The sequence below is a fragment of the Schistocerca cancellata genome, unplaced genomic scaffold (genome assembly GCF_023864275.1).
Source record: "Schistocerca cancellata isolate TAMUIC-IGC-003103 unplaced genomic scaffold, iqSchCanc2.1 HiC_scaffold_639, whole genome shotgun sequence".
Classification (NCBI taxonomy): domain Eukaryota; kingdom Metazoa; phylum Arthropoda; class Insecta; order Orthoptera; family Acrididae; genus Schistocerca; species Schistocerca cancellata.
The window spans coordinates 20171-34807 of NW_026046650.1; the positions used below are offsets into that span (position 1 = coordinate 20171).

At 43.5% G+C, this 14637-nt stretch overlaps 38 non-coding genes across 38 annotated transcripts; 19 read left to right on the top strand and 19 right to left on the bottom strand.

Moving 5' to 3' along the window:
• Positions 1–84: 84 nt before the first annotated feature.
• Positions 85–156, bottom strand: Trnaq-cug (transfer RNA glutamine (anticodon CUG)). Its single transcript has one exon. It is a non-coding gene; the product is annotated as a tRNA-Gln (tRNA).
• Positions 157–403: 247 nt separating this feature from the next.
• Positions 404–492, top strand: Trnay-gua (transfer RNA tyrosine (anticodon GUA)). Its single transcript is given in 2 exon segments — positions 404–440; positions 457–492. It is a non-coding gene; the product is annotated as a tRNA-Tyr (tRNA).
• Positions 493–850: 358 nt separating this feature from the next.
• Positions 851–922, bottom strand: Trnaq-cug (transfer RNA glutamine (anticodon CUG)). The gene has a single exon. It is a non-coding gene; the product is annotated as a tRNA-Gln (tRNA).
• Positions 923–1169: 247 nt separating this feature from the next.
• Trnay-gua (transfer RNA tyrosine (anticodon GUA)) lies at positions 1170–1258 on the top strand. Its single transcript is given in 2 exon segments — positions 1170–1206; positions 1223–1258. It is a non-coding gene; the product is annotated as a tRNA-Tyr (tRNA).
• Positions 1259–1616: 358 nt separating this feature from the next.
• Positions 1617–1688, bottom strand: Trnaq-cug (transfer RNA glutamine (anticodon CUG)). The gene has a single exon. It is a non-coding gene; the product is annotated as a tRNA-Gln (tRNA).
• Positions 1689–1935: 247 nt separating this feature from the next.
• Positions 1936–2024, top strand: Trnay-gua (transfer RNA tyrosine (anticodon GUA)). The gene is given in 2 exon segments: positions 1936–1972; positions 1989–2024. It is a non-coding gene; the product is annotated as a tRNA-Tyr (tRNA).
• Positions 2025–2382: 358 nt separating this feature from the next.
• Positions 2383–2454, bottom strand: Trnaq-cug (transfer RNA glutamine (anticodon CUG)). The gene has a single exon. It is a non-coding gene; the product is annotated as a tRNA-Gln (tRNA).
• A 247-nt stretch (positions 2455–2701) lies between these two features.
• Positions 2702–2790, top strand: Trnay-gua (transfer RNA tyrosine (anticodon GUA)). Its single transcript is given in 2 exon segments — positions 2702–2738; positions 2755–2790. It is a non-coding gene; the product is annotated as a tRNA-Tyr (tRNA).
• Positions 2791–3148: 358 nt separating this feature from the next.
• Positions 3149–3220, bottom strand: Trnaq-cug (transfer RNA glutamine (anticodon CUG)). Its single transcript has one exon. It is a non-coding gene; the product is annotated as a tRNA-Gln (tRNA).
• Positions 3221–3467: 247 nt separating this feature from the next.
• Trnay-gua (transfer RNA tyrosine (anticodon GUA)) lies at positions 3468–3556 on the top strand. The gene is given in 2 exon segments: positions 3468–3504; positions 3521–3556. It is a non-coding gene; the product is annotated as a tRNA-Tyr (tRNA).
• Positions 3557–3914: 358 nt separating this feature from the next.
• Positions 3915–3986, bottom strand: Trnaq-cug (transfer RNA glutamine (anticodon CUG)). Its single transcript has one exon. It is a non-coding gene; the product is annotated as a tRNA-Gln (tRNA).
• A 247-nt stretch (positions 3987–4233) lies between these two features.
• On the top strand, positions 4234–4322 carry Trnay-gua (transfer RNA tyrosine (anticodon GUA)). Its single transcript is given in 2 exon segments — positions 4234–4270; positions 4287–4322. It is a non-coding gene; the product is annotated as a tRNA-Tyr (tRNA).
• Positions 4323–4680: 358 nt separating this feature from the next.
• Trnaq-cug (transfer RNA glutamine (anticodon CUG)) lies at positions 4681–4752 on the bottom strand. The gene has a single exon. It is a non-coding gene; the product is annotated as a tRNA-Gln (tRNA).
• Positions 4753–4999: 247 nt separating this feature from the next.
• Trnay-gua (transfer RNA tyrosine (anticodon GUA)) lies at positions 5000–5088 on the top strand. Its single transcript is given in 2 exon segments — positions 5000–5036; positions 5053–5088. It is a non-coding gene; the product is annotated as a tRNA-Tyr (tRNA).
• A 358-nt stretch (positions 5089–5446) lies between these two features.
• On the bottom strand, positions 5447–5518 carry Trnaq-cug (transfer RNA glutamine (anticodon CUG)). The gene has a single exon. It is a non-coding gene; the product is annotated as a tRNA-Gln (tRNA).
• A 247-nt stretch (positions 5519–5765) lies between these two features.
• On the top strand, positions 5766–5854 carry Trnay-gua (transfer RNA tyrosine (anticodon GUA)). Its single transcript is given in 2 exon segments — positions 5766–5802; positions 5819–5854. It is a non-coding gene; the product is annotated as a tRNA-Tyr (tRNA).
• Positions 5855–6212: 358 nt separating this feature from the next.
• Positions 6213–6284, bottom strand: Trnaq-cug (transfer RNA glutamine (anticodon CUG)). Its single transcript has one exon. It is a non-coding gene; the product is annotated as a tRNA-Gln (tRNA).
• Positions 6285–6531: 247 nt separating this feature from the next.
• Trnay-gua (transfer RNA tyrosine (anticodon GUA)) lies at positions 6532–6620 on the top strand. Its single transcript is given in 2 exon segments — positions 6532–6568; positions 6585–6620. It is a non-coding gene; the product is annotated as a tRNA-Tyr (tRNA).
• A 358-nt stretch (positions 6621–6978) lies between these two features.
• Positions 6979–7050, bottom strand: Trnaq-cug (transfer RNA glutamine (anticodon CUG)). The gene has a single exon. It is a non-coding gene; the product is annotated as a tRNA-Gln (tRNA).
• Positions 7051–7297: 247 nt separating this feature from the next.
• Trnay-gua (transfer RNA tyrosine (anticodon GUA)) lies at positions 7298–7386 on the top strand. The gene is given in 2 exon segments: positions 7298–7334; positions 7351–7386. It is a non-coding gene; the product is annotated as a tRNA-Tyr (tRNA).
• Positions 7387–7744: 358 nt separating this feature from the next.
• On the bottom strand, positions 7745–7816 carry Trnaq-cug (transfer RNA glutamine (anticodon CUG)). Its single transcript has one exon. It is a non-coding gene; the product is annotated as a tRNA-Gln (tRNA).
• Positions 7817–8063: 247 nt separating this feature from the next.
• On the top strand, positions 8064–8152 carry Trnay-gua (transfer RNA tyrosine (anticodon GUA)). The gene is given in 2 exon segments: positions 8064–8100; positions 8117–8152. It is a non-coding gene; the product is annotated as a tRNA-Tyr (tRNA).
• A 358-nt stretch (positions 8153–8510) lies between these two features.
• On the bottom strand, positions 8511–8582 carry Trnaq-cug (transfer RNA glutamine (anticodon CUG)). Its single transcript has one exon. It is a non-coding gene; the product is annotated as a tRNA-Gln (tRNA).
• Positions 8583–8829: 247 nt separating this feature from the next.
• Trnay-gua (transfer RNA tyrosine (anticodon GUA)) lies at positions 8830–8918 on the top strand. Its single transcript is given in 2 exon segments — positions 8830–8866; positions 8883–8918. It is a non-coding gene; the product is annotated as a tRNA-Tyr (tRNA).
• A 358-nt stretch (positions 8919–9276) lies between these two features.
• Trnaq-cug (transfer RNA glutamine (anticodon CUG)) lies at positions 9277–9348 on the bottom strand. The gene has a single exon. It is a non-coding gene; the product is annotated as a tRNA-Gln (tRNA).
• Positions 9349–9595: 247 nt separating this feature from the next.
• On the top strand, positions 9596–9684 carry Trnay-gua (transfer RNA tyrosine (anticodon GUA)). Its single transcript is given in 2 exon segments — positions 9596–9632; positions 9649–9684. It is a non-coding gene; the product is annotated as a tRNA-Tyr (tRNA).
• A 358-nt stretch (positions 9685–10042) lies between these two features.
• On the bottom strand, positions 10043–10114 carry Trnaq-cug (transfer RNA glutamine (anticodon CUG)). Its single transcript has one exon. It is a non-coding gene; the product is annotated as a tRNA-Gln (tRNA).
• A 247-nt stretch (positions 10115–10361) lies between these two features.
• Trnay-gua (transfer RNA tyrosine (anticodon GUA)) lies at positions 10362–10450 on the top strand. Its single transcript is given in 2 exon segments — positions 10362–10398; positions 10415–10450. It is a non-coding gene; the product is annotated as a tRNA-Tyr (tRNA).
• A 358-nt stretch (positions 10451–10808) lies between these two features.
• Positions 10809–10880, bottom strand: Trnaq-cug (transfer RNA glutamine (anticodon CUG)). The gene has a single exon. It is a non-coding gene; the product is annotated as a tRNA-Gln (tRNA).
• A 247-nt stretch (positions 10881–11127) lies between these two features.
• On the top strand, positions 11128–11216 carry Trnay-gua (transfer RNA tyrosine (anticodon GUA)). The gene is given in 2 exon segments: positions 11128–11164; positions 11181–11216. It is a non-coding gene; the product is annotated as a tRNA-Tyr (tRNA).
• Positions 11217–11574: 358 nt separating this feature from the next.
• On the bottom strand, positions 11575–11646 carry Trnaq-cug (transfer RNA glutamine (anticodon CUG)). The gene has a single exon. It is a non-coding gene; the product is annotated as a tRNA-Gln (tRNA).
• Positions 11647–11893: 247 nt separating this feature from the next.
• Positions 11894–11982, top strand: Trnay-gua (transfer RNA tyrosine (anticodon GUA)). The gene is given in 2 exon segments: positions 11894–11930; positions 11947–11982. It is a non-coding gene; the product is annotated as a tRNA-Tyr (tRNA).
• A 358-nt stretch (positions 11983–12340) lies between these two features.
• On the bottom strand, positions 12341–12412 carry Trnaq-cug (transfer RNA glutamine (anticodon CUG)). Its single transcript has one exon. It is a non-coding gene; the product is annotated as a tRNA-Gln (tRNA).
• A 247-nt stretch (positions 12413–12659) lies between these two features.
• Trnay-gua (transfer RNA tyrosine (anticodon GUA)) lies at positions 12660–12748 on the top strand. Its single transcript is given in 2 exon segments — positions 12660–12696; positions 12713–12748. It is a non-coding gene; the product is annotated as a tRNA-Tyr (tRNA).
• A 358-nt stretch (positions 12749–13106) lies between these two features.
• Positions 13107–13178, bottom strand: Trnaq-cug (transfer RNA glutamine (anticodon CUG)). Its single transcript has one exon. It is a non-coding gene; the product is annotated as a tRNA-Gln (tRNA).
• Positions 13179–13425: 247 nt separating this feature from the next.
• On the top strand, positions 13426–13514 carry Trnay-gua (transfer RNA tyrosine (anticodon GUA)). The gene is given in 2 exon segments: positions 13426–13462; positions 13479–13514. It is a non-coding gene; the product is annotated as a tRNA-Tyr (tRNA).
• A 358-nt stretch (positions 13515–13872) lies between these two features.
• On the bottom strand, positions 13873–13944 carry Trnaq-cug (transfer RNA glutamine (anticodon CUG)). Its single transcript has one exon. It is a non-coding gene; the product is annotated as a tRNA-Gln (tRNA).
• Positions 13945–14191: 247 nt separating this feature from the next.
• Trnay-gua (transfer RNA tyrosine (anticodon GUA)) lies at positions 14192–14280 on the top strand. Its single transcript is given in 2 exon segments — positions 14192–14228; positions 14245–14280. It is a non-coding gene; the product is annotated as a tRNA-Tyr (tRNA).
• Positions 14281–14637: the final 357 nt, after the last annotated feature.

Here is a 14637-nt window from a genome sequence, read left to right on the forward strand (position 1 = left end):
CAAACGTAGGAACTAAATCCCTGAGCCTATCACTGCTACTTCCTCGGCGAGAAACGCTTATTACAGAAAATTTAGACTAAACGAAGGTTCCACCGAGATTCGAACTCGGATCGCTGGATTCAGAGTCCAGAGTGCTAACCGTTACACCATGGAACCAGACAGGAGCATGGGACTCGTAAATACACTTAGCAGTACTCTGACATAATTCAGACACTTCCTACTTGCATTTTTTAACCTAATTGATACGATCGAGCATTATAAAACTTAATCTGGGCAATGTTTGCAGTTGCAGCCGATGGCTGCATTTCTGTGCGTCTATATGGCCGCGCTGAGTAGCTGTGTGTGGAAACGAAAGACAGGGACGGAGCTAAAGCAATCAGTACGAATAACAAAGTAAGCAGAGCCTCTGGTAGCTCAGTTGGTAGAGCGGTGGACTGTAGTGGAGGATTCACAGTTATCCATAGGTCGCTGGTTCAAATCCGGCCCAGAGGACTGTTTTTCTAATCTCACGAGCAAAGAGGCTCCAGAGCATGCCCACTCGGTCAGAACCTCCCTATGTTTTAAACCTATTTTAAAGGAAATTCATTTGCTCAGCTTGTAATAGCTAGTTGATAATCATGGGATTCTTAGCCTCCGTAGGTTAATGATAAATCTTCGAATTATCTTAAAATTGCTTGCTCTTACAGGCATTACTCGTTTAATGTGCTATATAGGTCACATAGTCGCACCAATATTCAGCCGTTTCATAGACGTCTCGTTATTTACACAAACGTAGGAACTAAATCCCTGAGCCTATCACTGCTACTTCCTCGGCGAGAAACGCTTATTACAGAAAATTTAGACTAAACGAAGGTTCCACCGAGATTCGAACTCGGATCGCTGGATTCAGAGTCCAGAGTGCTAACCGTTACACCATGGAACCAGACAGGAGCATGGGACTCGTAAATACACTTAGCAGTACTCTGACATAATTCAGACACTTCCTACTTGCATTTTTTAACCTAATTGATACGATCGAGCATTATAAAACTTAATCTGGGCAATGTTTGCAGTTGCAGCCGATGGCTGCATTTCTGTGCGTCTATATGGCCGCGCTGAGTAGCTGTGTGTGGAAACGAAAGACAGGGACGGAGCTAAAGCAATCAGTACGAATAACAAAGTAAGCAGAGCCTCTGGTAGCTCAGTTGGTAGAGCGGTGGACTGTAGTGGAGGATTCACAGTTATCCATAGGTCGCTGGTTCAAATCCGGCCCAGAGGACTGTTTTTCTAATCTCACGAGCAAAGAGGCTCCAGAGCATGCCCACTCGGTCAGAACCTCCCTATGTTTTAAACCTATTTTAAAGGAAATTCATTTGCTCAGCTTGTAATAGCTAGTTGATAATCATGGGATTCTTAGCCTCCGTAGGTTAATGATAAATCTTCGAATTATCTTAAAATTGCTTGCTCTTACAGGCATTACTCGTTTAATGTGCTATATAGGTCACATAGTCGCACCAATATTCAGCCGTTTCATAGACGTCTCGTTATTTACACAAACGTAGGAACTAAATCCCTGAGCCTATCACTGCTACTTCCTCGGCGAGAAACGCTTATTACAGAAAATTTAGACTAAACGAAGGTTCCACCGAGATTCGAACTCGGATCGCTGGATTCAGAGTCCAGAGTGCTAACGGTTACACCATGGAACCAGACAGGAGCATGGGACTCGTAAATACACTTAGCAGTACTCTGACATAATTCAGACACTTCCTACTTGCATTTTTTAACCTAATTGATACGATCGAGCATTATAAAACTTAATCTGGGCAATGTTTGCAGTTGCAGCCGATGGCTGCATTTCTGTGCGTCTATATGGCCGCGCTGAGTAGCTGTGTGTGGAAACGAAAGACAGGGACGGAGCTAAAGCAATCAGTACGAATAACAAAGTAAGCAGAGCCTCTGGTAGCTCAGTTGGTAGAGCGGTGGACTGTAGTGGAGGATTCACAGTTATCCATAGGTCGCTGGTTCAAATCCGGCCCAGAGGACTGTTTTTCTAATCTCACGAGCAAAGAGGCTCCAGAGCATGCCCACTCGGTCAGAACCTCCCTATGTTTTAAACCTATTTTAAAGGAAATTCATTTGCTCAGCTTGTAATAGCTAGTTGATAATCATGGGATTCTTAGCCTCCGTAGGTTAATGATAAATCTTCGAATTATCTTAAAATTGCTTGCTCTTACAGGCATTACTCGTTTAATGTGCTATATAGGTCACATAGTCGCACCAATATTCAGCCGTTTCATAGACGTCTCGTTATTTACACAAACGTAGGAACTAAATCCCTGAGCCTATCACTGCTACTTCCTCGGCGAGAAACGCTTATTACAGAAAATTTAGACTAAACGAAGGTTCCACCGAGATTCGAACTCGGATCGCTGGATTCAGAGTCCAGAGTGCTAACGGTTACACCATGGAACCAGACAGGAGCATGGGACTCGTAAATACACTTAGCAGTACTCTGACATAATTCAGACACTTCCTACTTGCATTTTTTAACCTAATTGATACGACCGAGCATTATAAAACTTAATCTGGGCAATGTTTGCAGTTGCAGCCGATGGCTGCATTTCTGTGCGTCTATATGGCCGCGCTGAGTAGCTGTGTGTGGAAACGAAAGACAGGGACGGAGCTAAAGCAATCAGTACGAATAACAAAGTAAGCAGAGCCTCTGGTAGCTCAGTTGGTAGAGCGGTGGACTGTAGCGGAGGATTCACAGTTATCCATAGGTCGCTGGTTCAAATCCGGCCCAGAGGACTGTTTTTCTAATCTCACGAGCAAAGAGGCTCCAGAGCATGCCCACTCGGTCAGAACCTCCCTATGTTTTAAACCTATTTTAAAGGAAATTCATTTGCTCAGCTTGTAATAGCTAGTTGATAATCATGGGATTCTTAGCCTCCGTAGGTTAATGATAAATCTTCGAATTATCTTAAAATTGCTTGCTCTTACAGGCATTACTCGTTTAATGTGCTATATAGGTCACATAGTCGCACCAATATTCAGCCGTTTCATAGACGTCTCGTTATTTACACAAACGTAGGAACTAAATCCCTGAGCCTATCACTGCTACTTCCTCGGCGAGAAACGCTTATTACAGAAAATTTAGACTAAACGAAGGTTCCACCGAGATTCGAACTCGGATCGCTGGATTCAGAGTCCAGAGTGCTAACCGTTACACCATGGAACCAGACAGGAGCATGGGACTCGTAAATACACTTAGCAGTACTCTGACATAATTCAGACACTTCCTACTTGCATTTTTTAACCTAATTGATACGATCGAGCATTATAAAACTTAATCTGGGCAATGTTTGCAGTTGCAGCCGATGGCTGCATTTCTGTGCGTCTATATGGCCGCGCTGAGTAGCTGTGTGTGGAAACGAAAGACAGGGACGGAGCTAAAGCAATCAGTACGAATAACAAAGTAAGCAGAGCCTCTGGTAGCTCAGTTGGTAGAGCGGTGGACTGTAGTGGAGGATTCACAGTTATCCATAGGTCGCTGGTTCAAATCCGGCCCAGAGGACTGTTTTTCTAATCTCACGAGCAAAGAGGCTCCAGAGCATGCCCACTCGGTCAGAACCTCCCTATGTTTTAAACCTATTTTAAAGGAAATTCATTTGCTCAGCTTGTAATAGCTAGTTGATAATCATGGGATTCTTAGCCTCCGTAGGTTAATGATAAATCTTCGAATTATCTTAAAATTGCTTGCTCTTACAGGCATTACTCGTTTAATGTGCTATATAGGTCACATAGTCGCACCAATATTCAGCCGTTTCATAGACGTCTCGTTATTTACACAAACGTAGGAACTAAATCCCTGAGCCTATCACTGCTACTTCCTCGGCGAGAAACGCTTATTACAGAAAATTTAGACTAAACGAAGGTTCCACCGAGATTCGAACTCGGGTCGCTGGATTCAGAGTCCAGAGTGCTAACCGTTACACCATGGAACCAGACAGGAGCATGGGACTCGTAAATACACTTAGCAGTACTCTGACATAATTCAGACACTTCCTACTTGCATTTTTTAACCTAATTGATACGATCGAGCATTATAAAACTTAATCTGGGCAATGTTTGCAGTTGCAGCCGATGGCTGCATTTCTGTGCGTCTATATGGCCGCGCTGAGTAGCTGTGTGTGGAAACGAAAGACAGGGACGGAGCTAAAGCAATCAGTACGAATAACAAAGTAAGCAGAGCCTCTGGTAGCTCAGTTGGTAGAGCGGTGGACTGTAGTGGAGGATTCACAGTTATCCATAGGTCGCTGGTTCAAATCCGGCCCAGAGGACTGTTTTTCTAATCTCACGAGCAAAGAGGCTCCAGAGCATGCCCACTCGGTCAGAACCTCCCTATGTTTTAAACCTATTTTAAAGGAAATTCATTTGCTCAGCTTGTAATAGCTAGTTGATAATCATGGGATTCTTAGCCTCCGTAGGTTAATGATAAATCTTCGAATTATCTTAAAATTGCTTGCTCTTACAGGCATTACTCGTTTAATGTGCTATATAGGTCACATAGTCGCACCAATATTCAGCCGTTTCATAGACGTCTCGTTATTTACACAAACGTAGGAACTAAATCCCTGAGCCTATCACTGCTACTTCCTCGGCGAGAAACGCTTATTACAGAAAATTTAGACTAAACGAAGGTTCCACCGAGATTCGAACTCGGATCGCTGGATTCAGAGTCCAGAGTGCTAACCGTTACACCATGGAACCAGACAGGAGCATGGGACTCGTAAATACACTTAGCAGTACTCTGACATAATTCAGACACTTCCTACTTGCATTTTTTAACCTAATTGATACGATCGAGCATTATAAAACTTAATCTGGGCAATGTTTGCAGTTGCAGCCGATGGCTGCATTTCTGTGCGTCTATATGGCCGCGCTGAGTAGCTGTGTGTGGAAACGAAAGACAGGGACGGAGCTAAAGCAATCAGTACGAATAACAAAGTAAGCAGAGCCTCTGGTAGCTCAGTTGGTAGAGCGGTGGACTGTAGTGGAGGATTCACAGTTATCCATAGGTCGCTGGTTCAAATCCGGCCCAGAGGACTGTTTTTCTAATCTCACGAGCAAAGAGGCTCCAGAGCATGCCCACTCGGTCAGAACCTCCCTATGTTTTAAACCTATTTTAAAGGAAATTCATTTGCTCAGCTTGTAATAGCTAGTTGATAATCATGGGATTCTTAGCCTCCGTAGGTTAATGATAAATCTTCGAATTATCTTAAAATTGCTTGCTCTTACAGGCATTACTCGTTTAATGTGCTATATAGGTCACATAGTCGCACCAATATTCAGCCGTTTCATAGACGTCTCGTTATTTACACAAACGTAGGAACTAAATCCCTGAGCCTATCACTGCTACTTCCTCGGCGAGAAACGCTTATTACAGAAAATTTAGACTAAACGAAGGTTCCACCGAGATTCGAACTCGGATCGCTGGATTCAGAGTCCAGAGTGCTAACCGTTACACCATGGAACCAGACAGGAGCATGGGACTCGTAAATACACTTAGCAGTACTCTGACATAATTCAGACACTTCCTACTTGCATTTTTTAACCTAATTGATACGATCGAGCATTATAAAACTTAATCTGGGCAATGTTTGCAGTTGCAGCCGATGGCTGCATTTCTGTGCGTCTATATGGCCGCGCTGAGTAGCTGTGTGTGGAAACGAAAGACAGGGACGGAGCTAAAGCAATCAGTACGAATAACAAAGTAAGCAGAGCCTCTGGTAGCTCAGTTGGTAGAGCGGTGGACTGTAGTGGAGGATTCACAGTTATCCATAGGTCGCTGGTTCAAATCCGGCCCAGAGGACTGTTTTTCTAATCTCACGAGCAAAGAGGCTCCAGAGCATGCCCACTCGGTCAGAACCTCCCTATGTTTTAAACCTATTTTAAAGGAAATTCATTTGCTCAGCTTGTAATAGCTAGTTGATAATCATGGGATTCTTAGCCTCCGTAGGTTAATGATAAATCTTCGAATTATCTTAAAATTGCTTGCTCTTACAGGCATTACTCGTTTAATGTGCTATATAGGTCACATAGTCGCACCAATATTCAGCCGTTTCATAGACGTCTCGTTATTTACACAAACGTAGGAACTAAATCCCTGAGCCTATCACTGCTACTTCCTCGGCGAGAAACGCTTATTACAGAAAATTTAGACTAAACGAAGGTTCCACCGAGATTCGAACTCGGATCGCTGGATTCAGAGTCCAGAGTGCTAACGGTTACACCATGGAACCAGACAGGAGCATGGGACTCGTAAATACACTTAGCAGTACTCTGACATAATTCAGACACTTCCTACTTGCATTTTTTAACCTAATTGATACGATCGAGCATTATAAAACTTAATCTGGGCAATGTTTGCAGTTGCAGCCGATGGCTGCATTTCTGTGCGTCTATATGGCCGCGCTGAGTAGCTGTGTGTGGAAACGAAAGACAGGGACGGAGCTAAAGCAATCAGTACGAATAACAAAGTAAGCAGAGCCTCTGGTAGCTCAGTTGGTAGAGCGGTGGACTGTAGTGGAGGATTCACAGTTATCCATAGGTCGCTGGTTCAAATCCGGCCCAGAGGACTGTTTTTCTAATCTCACGAGCAAAGAGGCTCCAGAGCATGCCCACTCGGTCAGAACCTCCCTATGTTTTAAACCTATTTTAAAGGAAATTCATTTGCTCAGCTTGTAATAGCTAGTTGATAATCATGGGATTCTTAGCCTCCGTAGGTTAATGATAAATCTTCGAATTATCTTAAAATTGCTTGCTCTTACAGGCATTACTCGTTTAATGTGCTATATAGGTCACATAGTCGCACCAATATTCAGCCGTTTCATAGACGTCTCGTTATTTACACAAACGTAGGAACTAAATCCCTGAGCCTATCACTGCTACTTCCTCGGCGAGAAACGCTTATTACAGAAAATTTAGACTAAACGAAGGTTCCACCGAGATTCGAACTCGGATCGCTGGATTCAGAGTCCAGAGTGCTAACCGTTACACCATGGAACCAGACAGGAGCATGGGACTCGTAAATACACTTAGCAGTACTCTGACATAATTCAGACACTTCCTACTTGCATTTTTTAACCTAATTGATACGATCGAGCATTATAAAACTTAATCTGGGCAATGTTTGCAGTTGCAGCCGATGGCTGCATTTCTGTGCGTCTATATGGCCGCGCTGAGTAGCTGTGTGTGGAAACGAAAGACAGGGACGGAGCTAAAGCAATCAGTACGAATAACAAAGTAAGCAGAGCCTCTGGTAGCTCAGTTGGTAGAGCGGTGGACTGTAGTGGAGGATTCACAGTTATCCATAGGTCGCTGGTTCAAATCCGGCCCAGAGGACTGTTTTTCTAATCTCACGAGCAAAGAGGCTCCAGAGCATGCCCACTCGGTCAGAACCTCCCTATGTTTTAAACCTATTTTAAAGGAAATTCATTTGCTCAGCTTGTAATAGCTAGTTGATAATCATGGGATTCTTAGCCTCCGTAGGTTAATGATAAATCTTCGAATTATCTTAAAATTGCTTGCTCTTACAGGCATTACTCGTTTAATGTGCTATATAGGTCACATAGTCGCACCAATATTCAGCCGTTTCATAGACGTCTCGTTATTTACACAAACGTAGGAACTAAATCCCTGAGCCTATCACTGCTACTTCCTCGGCGAGAAACGCTTATTACAGAAAATTTAGACTAAACGAAGGTTCCACCGAGATTCGAACTCGGATCGCTGGATTCAGAGTCCAGAGTGCTAACCGTTACACCATGGAACCAGACAGGAGCATGGGACTCGTAAATACACTTAGCAGTACTCTGACATAATTCAGACACTTCCTACTTGCATTTTTTAACCTAATTGATACGATCGAGCATTATAAAACTTAATCTGGGCAATGTTTGCAGTTGCAGCCGATGGCTGCATTTCTGTGCGTCTATATGGCCGCGCTGAGTAGCTGTGTGTGGAAACGAAAGACAGGGACGGAGCTAAAGCAATCAGTACGAATAACAAAGTAAGCAGAGCCTCTGGTAGCTCAGTTGGTAGAGCGGTGGACTGTAGTGGAGGATTCACAGTTATCCATAGGTCGCTGGTTCAAATCCGGCCCAGAGGACTGTTTTTCTAATCTCACGAGCAAAGAGGCTCCAGAGCATGCCCACTCGGTCAGAACCTCCCTATGTTTTAAACCTATTTTAAAGGAAATTCATTTGCTCAGCTTGTAATAGCTAGTTGATAATCATGGGATTCTTAGCCTCCGTAGGTTAATGATAAATCTTCGAATTATCTTAAAATTGCTTGCTCTTACAGGCATTACTCGTTTAATGTGCTATATAGGTCACATAGTCGCACCAATATTCAGCCGTTTCATAGACGTCTCGTTATTTACACAAACGTAGGAACTAAATCCCTGAGCCTATCACTGCTACTTCCTCGGCGAGAAACGCTTATTACAGAAAATTTAGACTAAACGAAGGTTCCACCGAGATTCGAACTCGGATCGCTGGATTCAGAGTCCAGAGTGCTAACCGTTACACCATGGAACCAGACAGGAGCATGGGACTCGTAAATACACTTAGCAGTACTCTGACATAATTCAGACACTTCCTACTTGCATTTTTTAACCTAATTGATACGATCGAGCATTATAAAACTTAATCTGGGCAATGTTTGCAGTTGCAGCCGATGGCTGCATTTCTGTGCGTCTATATGGCCGCGCTGAGTAGCTGTGTGTGGAAACGAAAGACAGGGACGGAGCTAAAGCAATCAGTACGAATAACAAAGTAAGCAGAGCCTCTGGTAGCTCAGTTGGTAGAGCGGTGGACTGTAGTGGAGGATTCACAGTTATCCATAGGTCGCTGGTTCAAATCCGGCCCAGAGGACTGTTTTTCTAATCTCACGAGCAAAGAGGCTCCAGAGCATGCCCACTCGGTCAGAACCTCCCTATGTTTTAAACCTATTTTAAAGGAAATTCATTTGCTCAGCTTGTAATAGCTAGTTGATAATCATGGGATTCTTAGCCTCCGTAGGTTAATGATAAATCTTCGAATTATCTTAAAATTGCTTGCTCTTACAGGCATTACTCGTTTAATGTGCTATATAGGTCACATAGTCGCACCAATATTCAGCCGTTTCATAGACGTCTCGTTATTTACACAAACGTAGGAACTAAATCCCTGAGCCTATCACTGCTACTTCCTCGGCGAGAAACGCTTATTACAGAAAATTTAGACTAAACGAAGGTTCCACCGAGATTCGAACTCGGATCGCTGGATTCAGAGTCCAGAGTGCTAACCGTTACACCATGGAACCAGACAGGAGCATGGGACTCGTAAATACACTTAGCAGTACTCTGACATAATTCAGACACTTCCTACTTGCATTTTTTAACCTAATTGATACGATCGAGCATTATAAAACTTAATCTGGGCAATGTTTGCAGTTGCAGCCGATGGCTGCATTTCTGTGCGTCTATATGGCCGCGCTGAGTAGCTGTGTGTGGAAACGAAAGACAGGGACGGAGCTAAAGCAATCAGTACGAATAACAAAGTAAGCAGAGCCTCTGGTAGCTCAGTTGGTAGAGCGGTGGACTGTAGTGGAGGATTCACAGTTATCCATAGGTCGCTGGTTCAAATCCGGCCCAGAGGACTGTTTTTCTAATCTCACGAGCAAAGAGGCTCCAGAGCATGCCCACTCGGTCAGAACCTCCCTATGTTTTAAACCTATTTTAAAGGAAATTCATTTGCTCAGCTTGTAATAGCTAGTTGATAATCATGGGATTCTTAGCCTCCGTAGGTTAATGATAAATCTTCGAATTATCTTAAAATTGCTTGCTCTTACAGGCATTACTCGTTTAATGTGCTATATAGGTCACATAGTCGCACCAATATTCAGCCGTTTCATAGACGTCTCGTTATTTACACAAACGTAGGAACTAAATCCCTGAGCCTATCACTGCTACTTCCTCGGCGAGAAACGCTTATTACAGAAAATTTAGACTAAACGAAGGTTCCACCGAGATTCGAACTCGGATCGCTGGATTCAGAGTCCAGAGTGCTAACGGTTACACCATGGAACCAGACAGGAGCATGGGACTCGTAAATACACTTAGCAGTACTCTGACATAATTCAGACACTTCCTACTTGCATTTTTTAACCTAATTGATACGATCGAGCATTATAAAACTTAATCTGGGCAATGTTTGCAGTTGCAGCCGATGGCTGCATTTCTGTGCGTCTATATGGCCGCGCTGAGTAGCTGTGTGTGGAAACGAAAGACAGGGACGGAGCTAAAGCAATCAGTACGAATAACAAAGTAAGCAGAGCCTCTGGTAGCTCAGTTGGTAGAGCGGTGGACTGTAGTGGAGGATTCACAGTTATCCATAGGTCGCTGGTTCAAATCCGGCCCAGAGGACTGTTTTTCTAATCTCACGAGCAAAGAGGCTCCAGAGCATGCCCACTCGGTCAGAACCTCCCTATGTTTTAAACCTATTTTAAAGGAAATTCATTTGCTCAGCTTGTAATAGCTAGTTGATAATCATGGGATTCTTAGCCTCCGTAGGTTAATGATAAATCTTCGAATTATCTTAAAATTGCTTGCTCTTACAGGCATTACTCGTTTAATGTGCTATATAGGTCACATAGTCGCACCAATATTCAGCCGTTTCATAGACGTCTCGTTATTTACACAAACGTAGGAACTAAATCCCTGAGCCTATCACTGCTACTTCCTCGGCGAGAAACGCTTATTACAGAAAATTTAGACTAAACGAAGGTTCCACCGAGATTCGAACTCGGATCGCTGGATTCAGAGTCCAGAGTGCTAACCGTTACACCATGGAACCAGACAGGAGCATGGGACTCGTAAATACACTTAGCAGTACTCTGACATAATTCAGACACTTCCTACTTGCATTTTTTAACCTAATTGATACGATCGAGCATTATAAAACTTAATCTGGGCAATGTTTGCAGTTGCAGCCGATGGCTGCATTTCTGTGCGTCTATATGGCCGCGCTGAGTAGCTGTGTGTGGAAACGAAAGACAGGGACGGAGCTAAAGCAATCAGTACGAATAACAAAGTAAGCAGAGCCTCTGGTAGCTCAGTTGGTAGAGCGGTGGACTGTAGTGGAGGATTCACAGTTATCCATAGGTCGCTGGTTCAAATCCGGCCCAGAGGACTGTTTTTCTAATCTCACGAGCAAAGAGGCTCCAGAGCATGCCCACTCGGTCAGAACCTCCCTATGTTTTAAACCTATTTTAAAGGAAATTCATTTGCTCAGCTTGTAATAGCTAGTTGATAATCATGGGATTCTTAGCCTCCGTAGGTTAATGATAAATCTTCGAATTATCTTAAAATTGCTTGCTCTTACAGGCATTACTCGTTTAATGTGCTATATAGGTCACATAGTCGCACCAATATTCAGCCGTTTCATAGACGTCTCGTTATTTACACAAACGTAGGAACTAAATCCCTGAGCCTATCACTGCTACTTCCTCGGCGAGAAACGCTTATTACAGAAAATTTAGACTAAACGAAGGTTCCACCGAGATTCGAACTCGGATCGCTGGATTCAGAGTCCAGAGTGCTAACCGTTACACCATGGAACCAGACAGGAGCATGGGACTCGTAAATACACTTAGCAGTATTCTGACATAATTCAGACACTTCCTACTTGCATTTTTTAACCTAATTGATACGATCGAGCATTATAAAACTTAATCTGGGCAATGTTTGCAGTTGCAGCCGATGGCTGCATTTCTGTGCGTCTATATGGCCGCGCTGAGTAGCTGTGTGTGGAAACGAAAGACAGGGACGGAGCTAAAGCAATCAGTACGAATAACAAAGTAAGCAGAGCCTCTGGTAGCTCAGTTGGTAGAGCGGTGGACTGTAGTGGAGGATTCACAGTTATCCATAGGTCGCTGGTTCAAATCCGGCCCAGAGGACTGTTTTTCTAATCTCACGAGCAAAGAGGCTCCAGAGCATGCCCACTCGGTCAGAACCTCCCTATGTTTTAAACCTATTTTAAAGGAAATTCATTTGCTCAGCTTGTAATAGCTAGTTGATAATCATGGGATTCTTAGCCTCCGTAGGTTAATGATAAATCTTCGAATTATCTTAAAATTGCTTGCTCTTACAGGCATTACTCGTTTAATGTGCTATATAGGTCACATAGTCGCACCAATATTCAGCCGTTTCATAGACGTCTCGTTATTTACACAAACGTAGGAACTAAATCCCTGAGCCTATCACTGCTACTTCCTCGGCGAGAAACGCTTATTACAGAAAATTTAGACTAAACGAAGGTTCCACCGAGATTCGAACTCGGATCGCTGGATTCAGAGTCCAGAGTGCTAACCGTTACACCATGGAACCAGACAGGAGCATGGGACTCGTAAATACACTTAGCAGTACTCTGACATAATTCAGACACTTCCTACTTGCATTTTTTAACCTAATTGATACGATCGAGCATTATAAAACTTAATCTGGGCAATGTTTGCAGTTGCAGCCGATGGCTGCATTTCTGTGCGTCTATATGGCCGCGCTGAGTAGCTGTGTGTGGAAACGAAAGACAGGGACGGAGCTAAAGCAATCAGTACGAATAACAAAGTAAGCAGAGCCTCTGGTAGCTCAGTTGGTAGAGCGGTGGACTGTAGTGGAGGATTCACAGTTATCCATAGGTCGCTGGTTCAAATCCGGCCCAGAGGACTGTTTTTCTAATCTCACGAGCAAAGAGGCTCCAGAGCATGCCCACTCGGTCAGAACCTCCCTATGTTTTAAACCTATTTTAAAGGAAATTCATTTGCTCAGCTTGTAATAGCTAGTTGATAATCATGGGATTCTTAGCCTCCGTAGGTTAATGATAAATCTTCGAATTATCTTAAAATTGCTTGCTCTTACAGGCATTACTCGTTTAATGTGCTATATAGGTCACATAGTCGCACCAATATTCAGCCGTTTCATAGACGTCTCGTTATTTACACAAACGTAGGAACTAAATCCCTGAGCCTATCACTGCTACTTCCTCGGCGAGAAACGCTTATTACAGAAAATTTAGACTAAACGAAGGTTCCACCGAGATTCGAACTCGGATCGCTGGATTCAGAGTCCAGAGTGCTAACCGTTACACCATGGAACCAGACAGGAGCATGGGACTCGTAAATACACTTAGCAGTACTCTGACATAATTCAGACACTTCCTACTTGCATTTTTTAACCTAATTGATACGATCGAGCATTATAAAACTTAATCTGGGCAATGTTTGCAGTTGCAGCCGATGGCTGCATTTCTGTGCGTCTATATGGCCGCGCTGAGTAGCTGTGTGTGGAAACGAAAGACAGGGACGGAGCTAAAGCAATCAGTACGAATAACAAAGTAAGCAGAGCCTCTGGTAGCTCAGTTGGTAGAGCGGTGGACTGTAGTGGAGGATTCACAGTTATCCATAGGTCGCTGGTTCAAATCCGGCCCAGAGGACTGTTTTTCTAATCTCACGAGCAAAGAGGCTCCAGAGCATGCCCACTCGGTCAGAACCTCCCTATGTTTTAAACCTATTTTAAAGGAAATTCATTTGCTCAGCTTGTAATAGCTAGTTGATAATCATGGGATTCTTAGCCTCCGTAGGTTAATGATAAATCTTCGAATTATCTTAAAATTGCTTGCTCTTACAGGCATTACTCGTTTAATGTGCTATATAGGTCACATAGTCGCACCAATATTCAGCCGTTTCATAGACGTCTCGTTATTTACACAAACGTAGGAACTAAATCCCTGAGCCTATCACTGCTACTTCCTCGGCGAGAAACGCTTATTACAGAAAATTTAGACTAAACGAAGGTTCCACCGAGATTCGAACTCGGATCGCTGGATTCAGAGTCCAGAGTGCTAACCGTTACACCATGGAACCAGACAGGAGCATGGGACTCGTAAATACACTTAGCAGTACTCTGACATAATTCAGACACTTCCTACTTGCATTTTTTAACCTAATTGATACGATCGAGCATTATAAAACTTAATCTGGGCAATGTTTGCAGTTGCAGCCGATGGCTGCATTTCTGTGCGTCTATATGGCCGCGCTGAGTAGCTGTGTGTGGAAACGAAAGACAGGGACGGAGCTAAAGCAATCAGTACGAATAACAAAGTAAGCAGAGCCTCTGGTAGCTCAGTTGGTAGAGCGGTGGACTGTAGTGGAGGATTCACAGTTATCCATAGGTCGCTGGTTCAAATCCGGCCCAGAGGACTGTTTTTCTAATCTCACGAGCAAAGAGGCTCCAGAGCATGCCCACTCGGTCAGAACCTCCCTATGTTTTAAACCTATTTTAAAGGAAATTCATTTGCTCAGCTTGTAATAGCTAGTTGATAATCATGGGATTCTTAGCCTCCGTAGGTTAATGATAAATCTTCGAATTATCTTAAAATTGCTTGCTCTTACAGGCATTACTCGTTTAATGTGCTATATAGGTCACATAGTCGCACCAATATTCAGCCGTTTCATAGACGTCTCGTTATTTACACAAACGTAGGAACTAAATCCCTGAGCCTATCACTGCTACTTCCTCGGCGAGAAACGCTTATTACAGAAAATTTAGACTAAACG